At 38.0% G+C, this 19,650-nt stretch overlaps 1 protein-coding gene across 3 annotated transcripts in view; it reads left to right on the forward strand.

Annotated features, from left to right (window-relative positions):
- LOC105208452 (furin-like protease 1) overlaps window positions 1–19,650 on the forward strand; it is a 307,454-nt gene that overhangs the window by 87,229 nt on the left and 200,575 nt on the right. Inside the window, exon 2 of one of the 3 annotated variants that reach the window (XM_054225764.1) lies at window positions 6,006–6,046. The exons of the other annotated variants lie outside the window; for them this stretch is intronic. The gene's annotated coding sequence lies outside the window, so the exon portion shown is untranslated. The remainder of the gene's footprint in view (window positions 1–6,005; window positions 6,047–19,650) is intronic. 3 annotated transcript variants of the gene reach the window in all.

Genomic DNA, 19,650 nt, shown 5'->3' on the forward strand with positions numbered 1-19,650 from the left:
TGTCATTAATGTCATGCCACGGCTGTGACAGTGGCACAGTATATCATGTACTAATTATTAACCACTTTACTAAATCACTCTCCCCAACCCCATTTAACTCACTCGCAACCGCACTCTTGCCCCCGGCATAAAGCTCATGTAGTCAGTGTGGTCAAATTTAATCTGATTGCCCAATGGCCAAAGCTCTAAATATTGACTGTTGAACAATTCATTATGGCCCACTCTCTACTTCACTTTTCGCCGCCTCTAGCTTGCGGAGCTGTTTATCGGCGCTTCAACTCAATTAAAGCATTTTGCTCTGGATTCGAGGTGAAAATGCCGTTCGATTTAGTGTACTCATCTGGACTTACGGCGTTGGGCCTGCGCGCGCGCGGGTGTTTGTGTGTGTGAGCTAACGGCACAACAACGCGACTGAAATGCATCACAGCGAATTAATCCGCAAACATTTAGAGACAACTGCATTAGCGGAACACTTCGCTTGTCACTCATTACCAGCCAGCCGGCAATGTTGCGAACGATGCCCAAACCATTAATTACAACAGTTGGATGCGTGTGGCATGTGGCATGTGGCAAGTGTGGCGTGCAACAATCAGGCATATGGGGGAGGTTGAGCGCTGTTACAGAAACGCAGATTGCAACATCGGAGTGGCTGACTGAATGGCAATGCAAACACACAAAAATAACAACAACAATAGTAAAAATCACTTCAACAGTGAGGACAGCAACAAAATTTTTGTTGTGACACTTGGCTTGCCTCATGGCTACCTCCATGTGTATGGCGATGTACTTTTGGATCATTTTCAACGCCGTTAGGTCACTGCCTGACATATATGCAGTTGGATACAGGGGTTAAATAAATTTTTTAGCTGGATGCAACATACGATCTCTTCCTTGTTCGATAAAGCTAAGTATTTTCAATATGACCTCTCAATGTATAAAGGCCATTGACCCGGGCACTATCACATCGTTAAACAACCTTCTGTACCTTTCTAAATAGCATATGTATACAATGTATTGGAAATATCTAGGTATTTCTCTTTCGAGCTCGTAGTGATCTCTAGGAAACTCCCTTTTAAATCACTTTCGAGTACAGAAGTTTACTGCTGCTCATTTCATAAAACCCTCAGATAACTTAATGACTTTGATACAAGTCTCCGAAAGCTCCATATCACATGTATTTTCCAGATTCCTTTTCCTGTAAATGTAGCACCCAGTTCAAGAGCAATCCTGTTACACTGTGTCGGTGCGTGTACATCAAACTGCAAACATATTTGTATTTTCCACTCAATCCAACCAAGCTCTCCGATGGCTCGCGGCTCAAATTGCCACTGGATTGCGTGATAAAAGTGTAATTTTGTTGCTGGTGTTCGGCTGATGCGCTTTCCTTCCATTTTGAGCGCTGACTCAAGTGCGAATGCCGTTAACGGCCAATGGCACTCTCAGTCAGCCTAATTGGACAGTTGGCTGTTTTTGCGGTTTTTAACCCTTTAAGCGTAAATATACGCGTTTGAACTGTGAATTGGCAGCGCGTTCGCGGTATGGCATATGCTCACATACATGCATACACATACATACATATGTATACGTATGTATGTGTATGTCATGTTGCTAAAAGAGGCTGCTCGGAACATTAATAATGAGTTTATGAGGTGAACGTCAATATCCTGTTGCTGCTGCACAACTTTGTTGTTATTGTATGTAATGCCTGCCAATCGCGTTGGTAAGTCCTTTCCTATGTTCGCTTTATTGTTATTGTTGTACGCTTCATTTTACATACATATATTGCCATTCACTGTTCTGACCATGCTGCCGTCATTAATCAGCATTCTAGAGAAGTCAGCAACAACAAAACAAAGTAGTCACACTGTCCATTGCTCGTAATTGGCTTCATATTAATTTTGCTCTGAATTATGTAACATCAAATTGCTTTTGCTTGCATATCATAATTATTAAGCAAAGGTATTTTAATAATTGGAAAAATGTAATTAAGAGTAAAATGTAATAAAACGATATTATGCATTTCAAAGCATAAATGAGAATTTATGAATTTTTTTTTTTTAATTTTTATTTTTCGAACTAGTATATTATCTAAGATTTCGCATCTTTTTGGAAGAATATAATTTTAGCATTTTATTATATTTGGTTCTCTATGTAAGTAAATACCATAACTTTGTGACCCAACAATGCTCTAATTAAATAATATACTTCTACATATCTGAAATCCTTAGCAAACACTTAATTTGTGGCAAGTTCTCTTCTGAAGTCCTTTTTCTGAAAATTGCTCTGTTTTACGTTTCTACACTCTTCAACATGATTTATTTACTTCATAAACAATTTCGCACACAAGTAGCCACTGAGTCTAGTAATACGTTTCCAGCTATTTGGTTTGCATATTTGTATAATTTCATTTAAAACTTACTTTTATGCGAATTTTAAAATGCTCCGTAGGAAATTACTCAAGTGGGCTAAGTGAGCTTGCACACACACACACACACACACACACAACTGCAATACGGTATATCGTGCTTGGTATGAGGCACTTCAACGACGAAGGCGAATGCAAATAGCAATAAACGCAGCACAAAGTAAACAAAGTTCGACCACAAATGCCAATTAAATTAATATTTGATTGCTCTTTAGTGTGCGTGCCGCAACGGTGTCGGTAGTAAGGGGGAGGTGCAAATGAAATGTACAAAACTTCAAGTGAAATCAAAAAGTTTATGAAGAAAGAGCAGAGAATACATTTGAAGAAGTTGTAACGAGGAGTGTTGTCGGTGTGGTGGATTAACTGTAAAAAATCAAATATAAAAACAAGTAAGGAAAGGCTAAGTTCGGGTGCAACCGAACATTTTATACTCTCGCAATTTATTGCTATATTTTTATTAAGATAACACACAAAGTTTCATTTCGCTATCTTCATTGGATCCTTATGTATATATTATAAAGTGAAGGAATAAGATGGAGTTCAAAATTGAGTTATATGGGAAGTTGTCGTTGTTGTGAACCGATTTCATCCATTTTTCACACGTGTCATCAGGGTGTCAAGAAAATATTATATACCGAATTTCATTGAAACCTGTAGAGTAGTTCCTGAGATATGGTTTTTGACCCATAAGTGGGCGATGTCACGCCCATTTTCAATGTATTGTATTCTGAGTGTAGCTTCTTTCTGCTATTTCTTCTGTAAAATTTAGATGTTCTAACGTTTTTCATTAGGGAGTTAACGCACTTTTAGTAATTTGCAACCTAACCTTTGTATGGGAGGTGAGCGTGGTTATTATCCGATTTCAACTATTTTCATGGTGTATAGTGGGGTACGTAAGGGAACCGACTGCAAAAAGTTTGGTTTATATAGCCTTATTGGTTTGTGAGATATATACAAATAACTGGCTGGGCTACGCCCACTTCCCCAATATAGTTACATCCAAATATAGCCTTTCCTAGTTTGATCCTTTGTTCCAAATTTTACTTTTATAACTTTATTTATAGCTTATGACAGTTTATGTGTTTTTGGTTTTCGCCACTTTGTGGGCGTGGTATTTTGCCCATTTTCGAAAGCAACCCTTTGCCAAGGAACATGTGTACCAAGTTTCATTAGGATATCTCAATTTTTACTCAAGCCTACTCGTCACTCTGATCACTTTGGTATATATGACTCTATATCTAACTCTTTTAGTTTTAGGTGTTACAAACAACCGTTATGTGAACAAAACTATAATACTCTCTTAGCAAATTTGTTGCGAGAGTATAATAAATGTATTTTGTGGATTTGGCAACAGTGTCAAAGGATCTGAAAATCTGATCACCTACTCTCTTGCCAAAACATACCACAGTTAAAGAGGATAATAGAGAAAATACTGGCATGGTTGCTGCTGAGTCCAAGTTGTTAAGATGTTAGCAAAACTTCTAGTTCGATTTTCTAATATGAGTAATTACATATTGTAAACTGTTAAAGAAATAAATTGTATATTGAGATTGGAATTAATTGCATCAATTCAGTGGTAATTAGTCGTTAATACGAGTCTATAAAATAAAATAAATCATATCAAATCATGGCGTATCTCGATCACAGCGTCATCTAGCGGTTGAAAGTTTTTCGTCAAGCAAGACTACTTCGAATGGGGAAAATATCAAAAAAAAAAAAACTATGGATGTAATACTAGCCCTGAGGACTTTCTATTTACACTTTAAAAGAATTTAGTTGATGATACATCCATTAGCAGTGGCTTAGCGCCAAGTTGTATGCAATGTTTTTCTCACTACCTTCTCAGGATGACGAAATGGTATACTAAAAATTAATAAAATAATCAAAATGTTGCTGTCTTAATCGAAATGCTCTACTTTATGCCCAAATTGCGCTAAACACACACACGCACAGCTCTGTTGCAGCACACCAAGTGGAATTGTTCGAATGAGTGCTACAAATAATGAAATAGCGGTGCGTATGTAGGTAATGACTTCTAGTGGAAGCGGGCTGGAGGCTGTGTGTGAGTGTTGAAAAGTTTATTGTGAATTACCGTTTAGCAGAGTGTAGTTGTATTAGTATTTGTGACTCAGCCAAGTGTAAGCGCTTGAGTGTGCATTCGCAAACACACACGTACTCTGCAGGGATAAACATTTACATACATACATATATACAAACATAAGTGCATATGTATGCCTGCACGTGTGTGAATGCCTTCTTAGCATTTGTGGCAAATTATGACATTTTATTTCAATATTTTTGCATTTCTTTGCGTTGCTTCACATATGTACATGCGCAAGTTCACTTTGCTCAATAGTTCGCTTTGTTGCAAGCGTATTTTTTATAAAGTGCATTTGTTGGCGAGCGTTTAATGCACTGCATTTATTATTATTGCATATTATTGTTGTTGTATGTTTTGCGCTCCCTTGCCATTCCACTCTCCACTTTTCCTCCTCTACATTGCCACAAAGAATGTGGAAGTTTACAGTTGGCATTGTGTGTGTGTGTTTATGGCGCATCCTTGTTTTTGTTGTTGCCTCAATTGCATTTGGCGCACACAATAATGAAAATATTTATAAAATTGCTGCAATATTTGCCGTTAGCGTATTATTGCCAGCCGCCTTGCCTGCAAAGTCAAGTTGCCAATAAGCGTTGCAAGGATGTTGTCGGCAACTTGCAAGAGATGCACCATATGGCCATTTGAATTGCACTAAAGGCGTGCGTTTCTCTTGCATCTAACTACATATATATATATATATATATATATATATATATACATATATGTGTATGTAGATTGCTTGTAATTAGATCAAGGTGCACGTTACAGTGGAACAAATGGGTTTTCTAAGTGTTCCAAACCTCAAGCACTTTGCTGCTGGGCTTGATTATCAGAATGGTTGTAATTATACCCTGAACAGTGAATCATATAGCTGCCATACAAACTGAACGATCGGAATCAAGGGCTTGTATGGAAAACTTCCGCATTTTACTACATATCTTCACAAAATTTGGTGCGTGTTATTGTTCCTAGAAATAATTTAATCTCCGAAAAAATGTTCATATCGGTTCACTATAGCATATAGCTGCCATACAAACTGAACGATCGGAATCAATGGTTTGTATGGGAAATTTTCGCATTTGATGTGGTATTTTAACGAAATTTGACATGGATTACTGCTTAAGATAATAATATAATCTCCGAAGAAATTGTTCAGATCGGTTAACTATATAACCTTAATGTTTCTAGCAAACAACCCGGCTAAAAAGAATTAGTAAATTGTTTTCTCGTTTTTACTTACTTTTTCTTACGTCTTTAGATTTGCTTAAACACATAGTTACTAAAAGAAATGCACCTGTGGAGGGTATATTAGCTTCGGTACAGCCGAAGTTAACGTTTTTTCTTGTTTTTTTTTTTTATAAAAACTCAATTCTCAACTATGAAAATGTTGTGAAAAAATCGGATGAATTTTAAACTATATTATTTAAAAAAATGTTTGAAAATTTTCTTTACAAACAATAATTTTATCTTTTTTTCTTTTAGGTAATACTGTCATCATTTGCAGAATATAGAAGATTATAAAGGTAAATCTATTGGTGATGAGGAGGGAGGGTGAGAAATATCGTATTTCTTATTTTTAACCATCGAAAATGTAAAATTCTGTAAATCCGTCGAGTAGCAACTTCAAGTCTTCTTATTTTTGAAGGTTAACCAATACTCTTGATTCAACAATGATCAATATCTTTTTAAATGATTATTTTTCTTTAATTTTGATTGAGTTTATCCCACGTGTGAGATATATGCATGATAACAGCTAAAGTGAATGAAGGTGCATCGTTTTTCGTCGCCTACTATTGAGTCATTTTTATGACAGCGTCGATAAGCACACCATCAAATTTCATTTCCGGTAGGCTTTTTACCAACTTACATCCGTAAATAAATCGGCATGTAAAAAGATTCGTGGAAAAATTGGTGGAAAGAAGTAGATATAACATAAAATCTTAGAAAAAATCATATTTTTTTTACCAAGTCCCTGGAAATGCTTCACTGTGCCACTGAGCTTGGCATTTAAACGCAACAAAACAAGTGGAAAAGAATTTATGCAATTTCAATATTAAAAGGAGAGAATCGTGTTAAAAGAAGTAATAAAATTACAACAGACATATACGTACAGAAGTCGAAGCATAAATACTATGGGAGCGCTCGATTAAGATTTTGAATGTATGGAAAATAATGCGAAATAAAATGGAATGGAATAAATTTCCATATGACCTGCTCCACTTTTGTCGAGTCACAAATGCACGCACACACACATACACAGACCTCTGCATATATACATATATACATACATACATACATACATACATACATACATACATACATATATATATATATGCACTTATAAAATGTGCTGCAATTGCAAGCTGTTGGCACTAAGTACACCTACACACAGAGCCGCCAAAAATACAACAACAGCAACAACGAGAAGAGCACTACAATCGCACAAATATGTCATTGTTTGAAGAAAAAAAGGAAAAAAAAACAAACAAACGGTAAACGAAATAAAAAATAAAATGCTGCTCTGCATTTTTCTCGCTTGTTCTTGCATTTCTTTTAATGCATTCGCTTTGGTTTACATTTTGATTGTTTTTATTGCTTTTACTGCTAGCTCTGCGGCTGGCAGGCAAACAAAAACAACGAATAATATATCTATATGTATGTGGTAAAAAGCAATGAAAAAAGAAGACATTGCAAAAAGGAAAATGCAAATAAAGAATTGCAGAAATGCCGATGAAGAGGCGCCAACGGTCGTCGAGGCGAGAGATATGCATTCAGAAAAGATGGAATGGTGGTGAATAGGAGGCGGAGCGGCAGCAGAGCGGTGAGAAAAACGTGCGACACGGCGTGGCGTCAATTGGAGCGAAATGTAGAGGCAACGACTGCAGGCGATAACGGCTCGAGTATTCGTCGCTGTAGTCACGGCTACTAATAGCTTTAAAGCGCCGCCCGTTGCTGAAGCGATGCGCGGGTATGCAAGCGACAGCCATCGACGAGGCGCCACCAACCACTTGACGCGTTGCACTCAATTTACTTACTTATTCTATTTTTATTTTATTTGTGTGTTTTCTCTATATATTTTCTATAATATTTTTCACGCTTTGTCAAGCGAGCCGCAGAACTTTAATGTTTAACTATGTAGCCGGTACTTTTGGCGTGCTCATATGTATGTATTATACCTGTAAGGATGTCTGTCTGTCCGTCCAATAAAGCTATATAAACCAAATTTCTACAGTCTTTTCCCTTTCGGACCCCATTACACCCGATTAAAATTGATATAATCGGATAATATGCCCACGCCCACCTTCCATACAAATGTTAGGTTGAAAACTACTAAAAGGGCGTTAACTTACTAATGGAAAACGTTATCACTCAGATTAAAAAAAAAATGGAAAATGGGCGTTGCGTCGCCCCTTATGGGTTAAAAACTACTCGACCGATATCAATGAAATTTGGTACGTAATACTTTCTAAACACGCTGATGACGGGTGGAAAATGGGCGAACTCGTATATCTGGTTCCATCGGTTATCCCATAGCTGTTTCCGGTAGACTCGTTCCGGTTCCGGTAAAATCTTTGCCCCATATCTGGCCACCTCTCACCTATCCGGTTACCCCATTTCCGGTTCCTAATGCCTCCGCTAACTACTTCCGGTTCCTTTACCCATATCCGGTAACAATATTTCCGGTTCCGAATTCCCCATACTCGCTAACCTCATACCGGTTTCCGTAACATCATATCCGGTAACACTTTATGCCATATCTGGTTCGGTATGTCACATATCCAGTAACATTACTTCCGGTTCCACCCCATACCCGGTTTCCGGTCCCTGTATCCGGCCACCTCATATTCGATTTACAGTTCCATTACCCATAACCGGCTCCGGTAACATTAATTCCGATCACCATATCCGGTTACGGTAACGGTTCAGAGCACAGCTTCCTAGTGCCCAATTATACGTTTGAGCCACTGTATATCAAAATGTTCAGGATCACGAGACGAGTTAAAATCCGGATGTCTGCCTGTCCGACCGTGCAACGAATAACTTGAGTAAAAATTAAGATATCTGAATTAATTTTTTCTGAAAAGTGTTGTTATTCTTCGGTATTTAGTAGAAGAAATGAAACTAAAATTTACAATACGAGTATATGTATTGATAACTGAAAATAAGGAACTAGTTTTTTCGGGACTAGTTTCTCCGGGACTAGTTTCAAAGCGTAGCCGATATATGTATGTATTGCATATTTCATACAGAATCAAATACCTCCGAGACATAATGACTCTACAATCTGTCACAAGCACTTGCATTCCCTACAGGGTATATAGTTCCTTTTTTCATTGCAATCCCAATTTGAATTTCACTTGTGTGTTGACGACGAGTAGGACAAGTGGCTGTCACATGCGGTCGCCTCTTTCGGATATTGCTGTCGTGCTGTTTGTCTAACTGTTGGCTGCTGCAGAGCCGACAGCGTTGTCATGGGGTCAATAAAGTCAAAATGAGCGCCAAGAAAGGTGAAATGTGTCAACAAACGGAAAAGTGTGCAAAAAATGAGACAAAACAAAACAACAAATTGGACTGTCGGCATACAGCTATAATGGTTAGGGAGTTGCGGGCATTGCGGTTGATTAAGGAACAGGAATGCAATGTGACATGAAATTCTTGTGGAAGATGCCACGTTTATTATTGGTGGTTGTACCTCTGATAGTACTTTGATATATGTTATCTTCTTATTTTTACCCGATAATTATTCATAATTTCAATTAAATGAGTAAACTTAGCTCTTTTACCACTAAGTGTCATTGCATATAAAATTTAGGTTTCGGTTTAGTATATTTGGCTTTATTGTTGTACTTCATTCAGTTTATCCATTGCTTTTGTCAACGAAGTGTCATTACATAATTATATGTAAATGCACAATTGAGGTTATGGTGTCACTGTTTCCATATTATTTTCGTTTCGTTAGCGAAATTTTTGCAGATATTTTGTATATACATATCAATTTAACTAAGGCATAATTTTTGTGGCCTTTAGTTGTTTTCCAGGCAAACACTTAATTTAGTTAATTAACAAATTGACTACATTACAGTTATGCTTGCTGTACAGATATCTTCTAATGAGTAAGTAACAAATTGTCTGTCTGACCCAATTAAAGGGACGTCTAATAAGAGAGAATTGTTAATTGACTAATTGAAGCCATCAGGTGGCTTAAAAGTTCAGCGTTATTTCGGCTAAGGACATAACGTTTTATAATCACAAGGCCACTTGAACCACATCTTCACGACTTCGAACGATTCAGCCTCCTTTGCCTGCTAAGATACATTAAATACTACTCATACTCGCACAGCTGACAGACGCATTGAGTCAAGTCCCAACTTCTTCTTCTTCTTCTTGACTGGCGTAGACAACGCTTACGCGGTTATAGCCGAGTCCAAAACCGCGCGCCACGTATCCCTCCTTCTGGCAGTTTGGCGCCAATTACCTCGTTTGGCGTTGGCACTTTCATCCATTCGAACAACATGACCTAGCCAGCGTAGCCTCTGTTTTTTTATTCGCTGGACTATGTCTATGTCGTCGAATAACACATACAGCTCATCGTTCCATCGTCTGCGGTATTCGCCGTTGCTAATGTTTAAGGGACCATAAATCTTCCGCAAAACCTTTCTCTCGAAAACTCCTAGTGCCGTCTCATCGGATCTTGACATCGTCCAAGCTTCTGCACCGCAAAGTAGGACGGGAATGATGAGGGACTTGTTGAGTTTGGTTTTTGTTCGTCGAGAGAGGACTTTACTTTTCAATTGCCTACTTAGTCCATAGTAGCACCTGTTGGCAAGAGTGATTCTGCGTTGGATTTCCAAGCTGACACTGTTATTGCTGTTAATGCTGGTTCCCAGGTAGACGAAATTATCTACAACTTCAAAGTTATGACTGTCAACAGTGACGTGGGAGCCAAGACGCGAATGCGCTGACTGTTTGTTTGATGACAGGAGATATTTCGTCTTGTCCTCGTTCACCACCAGACTCATCGCTTCGCTTCTTTATCCAGTCTGGAAAATGCAGAACTAAGAGAAGAAGAACTAACAGCGGATGGAGTCATATGTAGAAGTTCACGTAAGTGAGAAAAGTTTCTGACTGTCATTCACTTGGGAGTGGCCAGGACCGATTCTTTTACATGTGGCTCAAGCAGCTCACGACTTCCGGTCTTAGACCAAGAATCCTCTGGGTAGACAACAGACATCCGTTTGGAGGCGAGCTAAAGTGAGAAGGGGAAACCCGCTTATGCGGTTGTGCGTAGGGTTTGGGACCCACCACATAAAAACACCCCCCAATGAAAAGAACAAAAGTCCCAACTTGATTTTGTTTATTTGTTGCCGCTCTCAAAGTTCACATAAAAGTATTACATCCCTCTCTTGTAGATATGCGGTTTAGATATCCTTTACAAAGTATACATAGTATACTAAGAATATTAATAAAACGCGTGCGTAGATTATCCATAACAAACACATAACGGTATTACGAGCGTTTTGACGAAGCCAAGATAAAATTTCACATTTTACGATTTTTACACACCGAAGTGCAAGCAAATTTTCGCGCGCAAACAAAGTGCTGCAGTGGCTGCCGAGGCTAAACAAGCAACAAAATGATCTCAAGTAAGTGCGGTATAGATGGGAGAAGAAAATATATGGCTTTTATAAAATTTATATATTTTGTGTGTGCCTCGCACAGCACCGGAAGTCGCCTATAAACTTTCTGGGGAAAATTTACAGTCTTTTTGTTTGCGATTTGAAATTGCTTCGCATGCAATAGCTGGTGTGTAATATTTGAGCGGTTCTTAGAGAAATATAAAAATTTTTACGTAATATGTACTTTTAGCGCGCATAAATGTATGCTATATTTTGCGCTAATATGAGTTGCGCCTAAAAGCAGTTTAGGAGTTGCGCCTTTATTCGATTAATACTACTAAGCTGTTGAGCAAAATTACCAAAAGACAAGTCTCGCTCATTGATTTAACTAGAAACGGTTTAGAAGAAAGATCTTGAAATGATTTTGAAAAATAATCCTATTTTTATTTAAAGGCAAAGAGTATTCTAATCAGATATGTCATCTTCATTAATAGCAATTTCTTACACGATTGTACGCATATGTTTATTTTTGTCTTTCCTTGTCGCCCAAGTTCCTTTACTATCCTTAAGGCTCACAAAATTAGCTCTAACACCTGTAATACCGTTAGTGCGACACTAATGCCGTCAATATACTTATCAATACGTTTATTCTACTCCAAATAATGCCATCAGCCACGCATATCTGCTTCCCTTTTTCATATCAAATTATTCAGCTTTCACGCGCACGAAAGCTCTCAATAAATTCTCATTCTTATTGCCCACAAAAAGTTGTGTGTTGTCTTTTGCCTTTTACCTTCCACACTTCGCCTCCTTTGATTTGCATTCGATTTGTGATATTCGCTGTTTTCAGCTACTTATGGGTGTAAGCCCTCTCTGTGGCCCCAACCTGGGCATCATCATGTGTGCAGTAAGCGGAAATTAATACATACAGATGCAATATAGGCTTTCAACACATATGCTTGCCGCGAGAAAGAAATAAACGAAAAAGTGAATTTTCACAGTTTTTGAGTTCATGAATTCGTGAAAGATGTTGTAACATCTTGCGGCCTTTTGTACGCCGCTTATAAACTTGCTGCTACTCCCTCGTCCTTTCGCGTGGATGTGTACTTCATTTCTCTCCGCTTTTTTCGGTTGTCACTTCTACTTTATCTCTCTCTGTTTGGCATTTCATATGCGTTTTCTTTGGCTGAGTGATTTAGTCCTTGTGTAGGTCTCGGTGTTAACCGTTCAAGCAGCAGGTTACATGCTTGCATCAAATTTGTTTTGTCATCAAACAAACAGTCAGCGCATTCGCGTCTTGGCTCCCACGTCACTGTTGACAGTCATAACTTTGAAGTTGTAGATAATTTCGTCTACCTGGGAACCAGCATTAACAACACCAACAATGTCAGCCTGGAAATCCAACGCAGAATCACTCTTGCCAACAGGTGCTACTATGGACTAAGTAGGTAATTGAAAAGTAAAGTCCTCTCTCGACGAACAAAAACCAAACTCTACAAGTCCCTCATCATTCCCGTCCTACTTTACGGTGCAGAAGCTTGGACGATGTCAAGATCCGATGAGACGGCACTAGGAGTTTTCGAGAGAAAGGTTTTGCGGAAGATTTATGGTCCCTTAAACATTAGCAACAGCGAATACCGCAGACGATGGAACGATGAGCTGTATGTGTTATTCGACGACATAGACATAGTTCAGCGAATAAAAAAACAGCGGCTACGCTGGCTAGGTCATGTTGTACGGATGGAAGAAAACACTCCAGCTCTGAAAGTATTCGATGCAGTACCCGCTGGAGGAAGCCGCGGAAGAGGACGACCTCCACTCCGGTGGAAGGACCAGGTTGAGAGGGACCTGGCTTCGCTTGGTATAACCAATTGGCGTCAAACTGCCAGAAGGAGGGATACGTGGCGCGCTGTTTCGGACTCGGCTATAACCGCGTAAGCGCTGTCTACGCCAGTCAAGAAGAAGAAAGTTTCTGATCTGAAAATATGAGAAACAGTTACGCGTCCTACAATTATGTTCTATTATCTGAACTTGTAATGCCAACATGGCATACTTTTTGGCTCATTAACTTCAAGGGGCAACAACTACGACGGCACAACAACAAGAGCATACCAATTCAATAAGAGCAATATGCTGGCGTACTAGGTTTCATGTGGCTATTGTAAGCTTTCTGCTTAATCGCCATTAATTAAATGCTGCCAGCTTTTAGGCGCATTAACACATACGCGTACAATTGCGAATATGTACCGTATGTAATGCTCTCGTTAATATGGCCAATACAAGCTGTGTGGTCTTAATACCCGATACGATTGGATGGAATTGCATGCGGTTCGAGCTAAGCATTATACTTGACTTCACGAACTCATAAATACATACATACATATATATTACAGTTACATTAGTGAAATGTGTTTTACACGTCTGGCATATAAATACGCTTATTGATACTGTTATTGTTATTAACATTCATATTGAAATACTAGCAAATTATATAGCTTAAAGGAGGGATTAACTCGTAATACACTGATTATGTGTAAACATTTCTTGTTATTTCTTTGCAGTGGAGGTTAGTACCAACAATCACGAAAAAATTTGATACTACGAAATTAAAATTTTTCAATGTCGAATTTCAAAAAGTTGTATTTAGTTGGAATATTTTTAAAGCAGGCTTACTGCATACAGTCCTCACAAGAGATGTAATTATTTTATTGTATTTTGATTAAAAAAATGTATATTTTAGGTATATGTTGAATTGGCATTAAAAGCAATAAATATTTGAAGTTCATTTATTATTCCCGAACTATCGTAAAGCAATATTTGTCGAATAAACTCTCGAAACGAAAATGGAAATTGTGAAGAAAATATATTTGCCACAAATGTTTGTGCATGCAAACGCTGAGCGCTACAAATTTGCTACTTTTTACTGTTATCCATACACTTCCGTGATTTTTTTCGAGTTTAAACTTCCGAGAACATAGAAGTGCACAGCATTTCAAAATGATATTTGTGCGTGTGTGTGTGTGTGTACGTGAGCACGCCAAACCTTCGCTGCCGTTGCAGTAAATGCACCGTTTTATATGCACAACTAAGCAACACTCGCAAAGCAAGCGCACACTTGTATTACAAGCGTGTCGTGGCGCTATTGTTAAATTTTCACGCCATTTTTTACAACATTGTTTCTGCGCGCCAACAACGGTAACACGCGCACACGCACACATGCGCGCCCATCCGATTGCATGCATATGCGGCGAAATGCGCGAAACTTTTGCTATCGACGCGTAATTTATAACCTCTTCAACGCCACTTTAGCACTTTGCCACTTACGCACCTTCTTGCCACAAGCACACACACGCTCACTCATTTATCTGCCGCTTCTTTTGTATTGCACTCGCATTTCCAATTTTCCAATATGCGCTCTAAATGCTTTTCGCCAACTCTTTCGCGCTATCTCCAATCTGCAGTTCCTCCTGCCGCTCACCTCACCTCACACTCACGCAATTGTTTTTGTTTTGTGGCAACAGCATTGTTGCAACTTTCTCGTTTGTTTGCTTCCTTCATTTGTTGCGATTTTCATTTTCTATCCTTCTTTGTTGTTGTTATTGTTATTGTACTGAATTTCGCGGAGTAAGTGCGACATAAAGTCTGTGACTTGTCGTAAGTTATGCGCGCGTTGATAGTAAAGTATTGTACGAGTACGAGTTGTGGCAGGACATAAAAGAAAAACTGTACACTTAACGGTTTACGCCAAAATGCAAAATGGCGAAGGAGTTGACGTGCAATTTGAACGCTACGTTGCTGTTGCTTTGTGTATGCCGTGTATTGCATGCGCTTAAGTGCACTTATGTGTGCCACAACTCAGGTACACAAGTTGTACGGTTGTTGCAGTGGCAGCGCGTGCATTTATCTGCCACACTGTAAGCAGCTTTCGCATTAAAGGTGGAGTTCCTTTATGAAAGCTTTTTTTAATTTTCAGGTTAAATGCGTTTTATATTTATCTGTGTATGTGTGTAAGTATGTACATATATATAAAGCATTAATGCATTTAGCCGATCTTGCTTAACTCAATATCTACTAATTGAGTACATTTGCTCCACTTTAGTGGCTTATCAAATATGGTGTCTAATTGAAGTGCCGTTTGCAATCAGCCAGTAAACTTGTATTAACTAGTTGCCCAGAAGCTTAATTAAGTGGCTGCAGTGCAAGCTGCATAAGCTTATCGGATTTATTTATCGGATATAATTATTTTTATTTATTTTTATTTTTTATTTATTTGATTTACTAATTAGCTGTTGCTTAGCATTAAATCATCGACATGTTCGCGCTATTTGCCGTTACTGCAATGTGACTATCGAATGACTTAACTGTGGGAGCGGCTTAGCTAGCGCTGAATATGAAGAGCTTAATAACAATGACTTCGGATTCAATGAGTTCAAGAAAAACATATAGCATAACATATTGTAGATAGTGTCTTTAAAAGTCGATACATTTGGTTCAGGGACACGGAATTCATATTTTTGTAAGATTTTTTATACTCTCGCAACAAATGTTGCTAAAGAGAGTGTTATAGTTTTGTTCACATAACGGTTGTTTGTAACACCCAAAACTAAACGAGTTAGATATAGGGTTATATATACCAAAGTGATCAGGGGGAAGAGTGGAGTTCAAATCCGAATGTCTGTCTGTCTGTCCGTCCGTCCGTCCGTCTGTGCAAGCTGTAACTTGAGTAAAAATTAAGATATCTTGATGTAGCTTGGCACACTTATTTCTTGGCACCATAGGAAGGTTGCTTTCGAAAATGAGCAAAATCGGACCACTGCCACGCCCACAAAATGGCGAAAACCGAAAACACATAAAGTGTCATAACTAAGCTATGGAAGTAAAATTTGGTATGAAGGATCGCACTATGAAGGGGCTTATGTAAATGCAATTTTTTTGGGGAAGTGGGCGTGGCCCCGCCCCCTACTAAGTTTTTTGTACATATCTCGCAAACTACTAAAGGTATATCAGCTTTCTGGGCTGGTTTCTTTTAGGTACTACCTTATACAGTCCAAAAATGAAAGAAATCGGATAATAACCACGCCCACCTCCCATACAAAGGTTAGGTTGAAAATGACTAAAAGTGGGTTAACTCACTAACGAGAAACGTCAGAAACACTAAATTTCACATAATTTCACAATGGCAGGTGGAAGCTGCACTCAGATTTTTTTTACAAAATGGGAAATGGGCGTGTCGTCGCTCATTTATGGGTCAAAAACCATATCTCAGGAACTACTCGACCGATTTCAATGAAACTTGGTTTGTAATAGTTTCCTTACATCCCAATGGTATGTTGTAAAAATAGGCCAAATCGCTTCACAACCACGCCTACTTCCTATATACCAGAACTTTGAAAACAATCTGAATCGTTTACTTTACAATATATAAAGTAAGCACTAGTGAAGATATCGGTGCAGAACTTTGCACAAATACTATGTTAATAGTGTGGCAGCCCCATTCTAAAAATCGCCGAAATCGGACCATAGGTTTTTAAGGCCCATATATCGAACACGAGGACCTCGGTGCTTCTAACCAAATATTATGGTTTCCAACTTTGAATGGACTTCATACAATATATATTTCGAATATGTGGGTCGAATTGTGTATTATATAATATAAATAAAGTTAAATAAATAAATTGCGAGAGTATAAAATGTTCGGTTACACCCGAACTTAGCCCTTCCTTACTTGTTTTAACCAGTTTTTTAATGTGGGAGAAACAGCTACTTCTCATATACATACACATATTAAGCCATATGGATTTTACGCCGTTCCCTTCATTTACACTCCTCGCACCCCATGTGCAAGCTCACCTCTTTACTTGGTACTATGTCAAGTAAGCTTTTCGCATGAGTAAAAAAAATGTAGCAAAAGTTGTTGGCTTACGCCTAACCAACTACACTGACAATGGACATTGTTAAAGTTACCTGTTGTTGATCAAAAAACATGGAAAATTGCAAGGCGAACGCATGTAAAAAAGGCTGCTGAGCTGCCAACACTAATTAACTGCGACTTTTTTTTTCTGCTTTGTTATTTAGTTGAGAGTAAGAAAAAAAAGTGGAAATTGGCCGGAATAGGTACAGCACATAGCTGTATTTCGTATAGGAAGCTGTGGAGAGAGGGTGAACAAAGTTTTCGGAGGTCGGCCAACTGCACAGGCAGTGCTAAACTCGGGTTTTGACATGCTGCGTATCGTTGTGTACTAGTTGGTTTTACACAAGAAATTTTGCATTTAATCTCAGAGCACTCATACGCCCCGTGGTTGTGAACATGTAACACATACGCAGCGTAGCACTCATTTGCGGTGTTGTTATAGGTAGGAAAATGTCAATTTGCTGAGTTATAAAAGTTGAGTATAAATAGTAATATATGTATGGATGTAAAGAAAAATACCTATAAACCTATGTATGTATGTACATTTAATAATTTTTATTTAAAGTTATAGACATCGTAAAATACTGAGAGCTATTAAAACCCTTTGGAATTTAATTGAACATTAATCACATCACTTTGGAATTTCCTCAAATTCACACATTCAAATATTTCTGTGTGCGTTTTGGTAATTTCTATATGCGTGTGAAAAACTATTTTTTGAAAAATATTTCCAATCTTGTTGCAATGTTTATTTAAATCAATTTGCAAGTAATTTGCATATTTATATGATGGTATTTATATAAGTAAGTACATGTAAATGTTTATATGTTAATATCTCCCTCGAAATATGTAGAAACTTTAGTAAGTTGATGTAATAAACTAATCCCAAACTCTTTCATATGCATAAACACGTATAAATAAATTGCTATTGAATATAAGAGTAAAAGTTTATAATTTCTTTCGAATTTCATGATCGTCTTTAGTTGAATTTCATTTCGAAATACCAAAAGTATCATGCGAGTTGCCAAGTAAACTTTTCGCATTCAAGCATTAAAGGGTTATGTGTAGTGAAAGCAACGAAAGTAAATATTTTATGCGAAACTTTTCTAAAACGCTTGCAGTTAGTTGCAAAGCAAAAGTAAGAGTCCGTGTCCACGTCTATGTCCAAGCACACAAGCCCACAGCCCCACAAGCTGAAGTTGGCGTTGAGTTTGCCGTTGAAGTGAAATGAAATTAAATGCCAGAAACCAGAGTGCCAACAGGCAAGCGAAAGCAAAACTTTTGCCACACACGCTGTGCTTCCGTTACACAAGTGTCTGCTAGCGTAGGAAGTTGTTGTTGTTGTACAAATATAAATAAACTTGTGTGTGTGTGTGTTTGTGCTTTTGTTAATTTATGTTTATATAATATGAATTGTTAAGACAAACGTGTTGGCTCCCGGCAGTACTATATGTGTGGGTGAACACTCGGGACGTTTTGTTTGAAAGAATAATATTGCAGTCGTAGACATAGAAACTGGACAATATGCGTACAAATGTTTGAATAATATTTAATTAATGTTGTATTGTTCAATCATTGGTCATAATATATATAATTACTGGAAAATGCCACGAAAATTTAGGACTTTATGCAAAAAAATTATTTGTGCTGCATGCTAAATGTGACATAAATTGCCGTAATTTCCTCAAGAAGAATTATATGAAATTAAAGCGTAATGTAATGGTAAGCGATAACAGGCTTAAAAAGTGATATACATATGTCGCTTGTTGAGTTTGGAGGCAGTAATGGAAGTGGTCGCCAGTACAGTGTGGCAGTTAAAAGGAACAGACAAAGGCAGCAAGCGTCGTGAGCATATTTTTAGATGACGTGGTGCAGAGGCGGCAGATAAGAGGAAGGCGTAAAAGATTTAGCAGACAAAAGCAAAACAGAAAACAAGTAAGGAAAGGCTAAGTTCGGGTGCAACCGAACATTTTATACTCTCGCAATTTATTTATTTAACTTTATTGATATTATATAATACACAATTCGACCCACATATTCGAAATATATATTGTATGAAGTCCATTCAAAATTGGAAACCATAATATTAGGTTAGAAGCGCCGAGGTCCTCGTGTTCGATACATGGAACCTTAAAAACCTATTGTCCGATTTCGGCGATTTTTAGAATGGGGCTGCCACACTATAAACATAGTATTTGTGCGAAGTTATCTTCACATCGATATCTTCACTAGTACTTACTTTATATATTGTAAAGTAAACGATTCAGATCGTCTTTAAAGTTCTGGTATATAGGAAGTAGGCGTGGTTGTGAAGCGATTTGTCCTATTTTCACAACATATCATTGGGATGTAAGGAAACTATTAAAAACCAAATTTCATTGCAATCGGTCAAGTAGTGCCTGAGATATGGTTTTTGACCCATAAATGAGCGATGACACGCCCATTTCCCATTTTGTAAAAAAATCTGAGTGCAGCTTCCACCTGCCATTGTGAAATTATGTGAAATTTAGTGTTTCTGATGTTTCTCGTTGGTGAGTTAACCCACTTTTAGTCATTTTCAACCTAACCTTTGTATGGGAGGTGGGTGTGGTTATTATCC

This window comes from Zeugodacus cucurbitae, chromosome 2, assembly GCF_028554725.1.
Source record: "Zeugodacus cucurbitae isolate PBARC_wt_2022May chromosome 2, idZeuCucr1.2, whole genome shotgun sequence".
NCBI lineage: Eukaryota > Metazoa > Arthropoda > Insecta > Diptera > Tephritidae > Zeugodacus > Zeugodacus cucurbitae.